We start from the raw sequence: 6153 nt of genomic DNA, 5'->3' as shown, positions 1-6153 counted from the left end.
TCAGGTCTCCCTACTAGATTTGATTCTTAAGCTGTTCTTGAGTTCTTTAGGACAGCTACCTGCTTCCAGAGTAGTAGTGAGCACTAATTCCATGCCTAATTGCAAATGCTTTCATTCAGTCAAGATTTGTGTTCTCATTTGCAAAATATTGTGTGATGCAGGTCTGTTTTGAACACTCAGGAAGAAAACACAGAATCATTCCCTTTGAAATAGACTCCCCTTGGAGAAGACCTTCCCCAAACTTCTTTCAGGAGCAGTATAGTGAAAGAGGGTTCCTTATTCAGCAGGAATTAGCTCACCTCTGACAAGAACAGCTGCTACAGGTACCACTACCTGTAGCACTACACACCCTCCTGCACAAGTCTTGATTTATGACCCTTTGGTTTAGCCTTTCCTCTGTCCCCTGTGTGGCCTTATATTTCAGAGCTGGAGATCACCCAGCCCCTCTCCTTGCTACTGCACATGCAGACATCTGCTGTGGTGTGAGGGAGCTCTGCCATATTCTGATATAACTGAGCAGTGCCCCAGGGACTGCTCAGCCACAACGCAGATAAAGGAAGGGGGGAGCAAGTTTGCTGTGTGGAATCTGCCAAACCTCTTTTCAGATGGGAGTGAAGCATCTTCTCTCCCTTCTGGAGCAGATCTGCTTGAAGGGGCCCAGCCTTGATGAAAGGAGGCATATCAGGACTCTGGTTTGGGATCTGTTGTTACAGCAGCTCAGCCAGGCTCAGTCATCAGAGAGAGCTGGACCAAAAACAAGCACCTGTAAAATCTTTCTATTTTCAAATGTGCCTCACTGTGCTCAGCACTCTGAGTCGATGACAGCGAGCACAGGCAGTACCTGAGCATGTCCTGCCCTGCTCTGCACAGCAGGTAAGTGCTCTTCAGGGTTTGATAAGCTTCTGTCTGAAAGAGAGAAAAATCTGGACCTAAAAGGTGTAGATTTTAGGAGCTTAAAAATTATGATTAAATACCTGATATATAGCAGAGTTTGTTCTGAATTTTGATGTCACACTTCTCAAACCTTAAGCCCACAGCTATCAGCAGCTGTTGCTCATCACCTACTTACCTACACTTAGATAAAAATGCAGTGAAATACTATGACAAAGTGAAAAAGTATGAAATTAGCTATACAGCAGCTGTAAAACCCGCCATCAGTTCCTCTTCCCTTTTCAAAATAACTCTCTGGTTTCAGCAAAACACAGCCAATCCCACCACCTGCAGTGCAAGGTTTAATACTAATGAAGTGTCTGTGAGCCAGTGATAGCATCTGCATCTCATCCTGTAGCGAGCAACTCTCCCAGGAGCCTGAGATCTGGATTTGACAAGTGCCTTGAGTGAATCCATATTCACTTCTGATACCCTCTGGTACTGGCTACAGGCAATTATTTGGTACAGAGAACCAGAAATAATTTTAACATTTCTGTAAGCAAGTAACTGCATGTCAGATTATTGCAATAATAATAATAAACAGTTGTCATGGGTTAGCAAGCATAGTCCCGGAAGTGATGTTCTTGCAAAGGAGTGCTTACAGCTCCTTCTGTGACCTGACAGAACCTATCAGCTGGCCACTTTGAATATGGACAATTCTTTAAGCCACTTAAAGTTGTGACCGCCTCTGTGATCCACACTTAAGAACAGGAAACCCCGAGGCAGACTCTCTCTGTCTTGTTTCCAGTGCTGGGACAGGTGGCTGCGGGCCCCGTGTGGGGGCCAGCGGGCCCGGCCCAGGCCCTGCTCAGGCCAGGCCGGGTCGGGCCACGGCCATCCTGGAGCCGACGGGCCCTGTTCCACCCGCGGAACCCCCCCCACAGCAGGGCTGTGGGCAGCCGGAGCGGCTCGGCTCCCCCTCTCCAGAGCTGCCAAGATTCAGCTAAAGCTGCACGGCTGTCTGGCAGAGGTCATGTGACCAACAGCGATAAGCCACATTCCAGCTGCAAGGCCTAGGTGAGATTAACCCTTTTAGTGCTATGAAGAGCTGAAAACCGGAGGGAAGTGAAAGAGGAGATGCTTAAAGCTGAAATTCTGTTGTGAAGCTATGATAGATCAGAGTACCTGCTGTAATTTCATGAAGGCATGGGGGGGTGGAGCATTCAACTTGTACTTGTGAGCAAAAGCACCTGCGCTGGGATAAGCAGATGCTGACGCAGCTGTAATTTCATGAGAAGTTTGAACAGGGAGAGATGGAAGTGATGAGGATTTTTGCTCCAAATGGAAAAGGAGAAAACCTCAGGTCCTAGAGATGCTCCCAGAGATAGTTCTAAAGAGGAAGATGAGGAAGACCCTTTGCTTCCAGGGAAGGAGAAGGGCCTCTATTCTTAGAAATGAAATGCTCCCAGAGATGGGTGAAGAGAACTTTTGTTTCTGAACGGCTCAACCTTAAAATTTTACCCCAGCAATTCAAGAGTGGACCCTCGAAAGCAGTTGTGGGAAAAGCTGCAAGACGGGGGGAAGGGACTCACATGCGAGCAGAGAACCAACCCGGGCGGCTGGCTCCTTGTGATAATGTTTTCATAGCATGGGCAAGAGACTCCTCTTCCTAAATGGACTGAACAAGGTTATTATGGAAGTGGTAAACAGACTGAACATCTCAAGGGCTGTCTTTTTACATTATCACTGCGAGAAGGGAGAAAGGTGGGGGGGGGGAGGAGGAGAACTGTTCTGAAGGTGTCATATGATTTTTTTTTCCCTCTTTCTTCTTTTAGGTCTGTTAATAAACTTCTTTCTATTCTTTCAAGTTTGGTGCCTGCTTTGCGTTTCTCCTAACTCTTATCTCACAGAAGGTAAACAGTAATGAGTATTTTGGACCAAACCACTACACTAAATTGGTGTTTCTGCCTGGTTACAAACCAAATCCACTACAGCAGTACAAAAGGAGTCCCTGCTCTGTTACAATTGTTCTTACTTATGTCAGCCAGCTGAGGACCTGCCATTCAGTCAGGGAATTTTCTCTAAAAAGGCCAAATGTGATGCTTTTGGCCTGGCTGAGCTGCTTCTTGGGAATAAGGCTCTGAAAGAGTGGCTACAGCCTTCAGGATAGCATAGAATCTGGTGACACTTTGATGCTCAAACCAGTATGTTTTGCTCCAGGGCCATTTCTTAGTGAAGCTTCAATTTATGGCCCAAAGTTGCCCCAAAGTCCCTGCTCAAAGAACCTGCTGTCCCAAAAGCCATGCCACATTAAGTTACTCCAAAACATGCATTTATCCCACGCTGAAACCAGAAGTAGCTGGCCTAAACCCTGCTATTTAATTATCCAGTCATAGCCCATTAAGAGTTTAGATGAGGGGTTTGGAACCATGGAGATGCCACTGAAAAGAAAAAACTTTGCACTCTGCCTCCCCAGCTGAAGTGGTTTGGGAAGTGTCTGCTTCCAGTATGGAAAAACACAAGTAAGGTCCTAATCTTCTCATACAGCTCCAGCTAAACAAACTCCCACTACAACCAAATTTGACTTCTGATTTTTAAACTGCAAACCATAACGTCCTGAAAAATCCACGTCACCATATGCAGCCTTTGGACATCTTACACAACAAGACAGGACTTCATATACATTAAACAAAAATAACAGGCATTACTCAGATCATGAATGAAAAAAATATGAATAGAAATCACACTTTCATATGAAAAAGGAGGTGAAACCATCATTTAATGGAAATTAGAATGTGTTAAGCCTAGCATCAGAGTTAGCTCTAGATCCGTGAGGGGCACCAGTCATCACCACTGAGGCAGCTGCAATTGCTCGGGGGCAGGACTGAGATTCAAGACAGTCAAATGCACAGTTCTGTTTTACAGCAGGTGCAATACATAATGTGCACTAAGTGAAGATACATTTTTGTCTGAAAGTGGAATGGAAAGCTCCTCCTGGGTGCTGTGGAAAGAGACAAGGAATAAATCCATATTGATTTCAGTGCAGCTTATTTTAAAACACTGAGAAATGATGCCACTTGTTTTACTTGCTGTAATAGCACTTCAAGGAACATAAGTCACACTAAAACTGTCTTGCTCAGGATTAGTTTTCTTTCATGGAAGAAATACCCTGTGCAGCGCCAGACAGCCCTGATGGTGTTATGCCAGTGCTGCTAGAAGAATTAGCCCCATTACAATTGTCAGTTGTCTTCTGGAGAGCAGTATTTATAAACAGATCTGTGCTGAGTGACAGCTCCTTCCCCTGGCTCGATGCAGTCCAAACCTCAGCCTTCCAAATACCTTCCTGACTGGATTTAAAGATGCTCAGGATGCTTGTGCCCTCCCCTCATTTAATACCTGAATGCCTGCGGTTTTGAGGATATGATGAACAGTAAAAGAGATTTAAATGATGAGTTTCCACCTTCTTAAATGAAAGATAATCCTTTGCAGCGGTAGCTCAAACCACTGCAGGTGATCAGAGGAAGTGCAGCACAGGGAAAGGGTGACCAGGAACAGGAAGGGACAAACTCCAATCAAGCAGCCCGTCAAAGATACCAACAGTTCTTCAGCTCTTTTGCAGCCAAGCCTGCATTGTTGGGGTGGTTTTGTGTGCAAACACATTTGTACCTCTCGAGTTCTAGGAAATCTTGTACAGACTTCAGGGAGCTAAGGTCCACCCCTGCATTTTTGTCTCAGTGGAAGTTTTTTTTATCACCCCAAGCCTTTGTGGCTCATAAAGCTTTCTGCAGTGATCAGAAGGCAATTCTTAATGTTTCAGAGAAACCAGAGGCAAAGAGGGTTTAAGAAATATCTCACACAAACAGAGCAGAAGAACCCACTGCAGAACACAGATGATGTCATTCTCCTAATTGCTCCACTCTTTTTCTTTTTGCAGATAAATAACTTAAATGATTCCTCTTAGAGGTGCTCAGTTGATTTATTTCTCAATTTTTGCCCTTTTCTTCCCAGCATATTATGATTCCTCATTTCAGAAGGGAATGAATTCTTCCTATTCTAGGAACATTTTTGAAGTTACAAATTTAAAATATGAAAGAACAAGAAAACCCTACTTCATTCTCTAAATCTAGAATCCTATCATAAAAAATTTCAATGCCTGCAACCAAATTATGGTACTTAGCAATTCTTTAAATCACTTCTTTTTCCATTTTCATCTATGGAGATAGCTGCTGGTTTTATTTCTCTATGTCTGTAGATGGAGGGGAAAAAATACTGATAATTTGCCTTAGGGAAAAAAGCCTATTTAGAATTCCAAATAAGTTTTGACATGGAACATCTTCACTTGAAAGAAGCAACTCAGTGCTTTACATTTCAGGAGAGCAGGCTATAAAAAAGCCAGTCAGTCTGAAAATCCAAGCATAAACCACCACCAAATGCATGAAGGATTTTCATACAGAAGGAAGGCCAGCTGTGTACAAAAATACATCTCTCTTACATTCTCACAGCTCTCAGTCTTCCTCCTGTACTGCAACTTTTTTTTTTTTAAATTCCAATGAACATCCAAGAAGCAAAACAGATAGGTACCTTTCAAAACCAGCCCCTAACTTCTATCAGAAACTTTCACCCTTTTGTGCCACTGCATAAAAATGGGAGGTTCACAACCACACAGCAGTAATGGTACGAGACAGCAACAAAATCTGGCTCCTGTTTTATTTAGGAGCACCTTATGACATACCATACATTGGTCTGCTAGAACTCTGTCTTCAACATCACTTTTGAGAAGAGTGCTTTCATTAATTATTAACCAGCACTTAGTTAACCACTGAGTCTGGGAGCAGATACAAAAATTTCCCTCTCCTTGCCTATTTACAGTCCCACCCATTCCCACTCAAATACCACACACAGATCCAGGACAGAACGTGCAAGGATATCAGATCTTGTAACCACTGTTCTGTGACTTCTCAGAAAAAGTCTTTTTATTTTATTTCAAGATCTAAACTGAGTCATCAGCTTACAGTCTGAAAGATGAAAGTGAATTAATGCCCTAAGACAACACTGTCCTGTCTGTGTTATATGTATCACATATCATTTCCCTAAGATGTGATAGATAAGATGGGAGTGAAGCTCTGGACCCCTGCAGAGCACAAACTCTGTATCAGTGAACCTTTCCAAACCAGAATTGGATGGAAAGAGAACTCCATCCAGAGCTGAAGCTGGAAATATAGTTAACCTTTACTTAACACACAGAGTATTACTTCCCACTAGCCATAAAAATTGAAAGAATTA

This window comes from Corvus hawaiiensis, chromosome 3 (genome assembly GCF_020740725.1).
Source record: "Corvus hawaiiensis isolate bCorHaw1 chromosome 3, bCorHaw1.pri.cur, whole genome shotgun sequence".
Classification (NCBI taxonomy): domain Eukaryota; kingdom Metazoa; phylum Chordata; class Aves; order Passeriformes; family Corvidae; genus Corvus; species Corvus hawaiiensis.
This window is presented reverse-complemented; position numbering follows the sequence as displayed.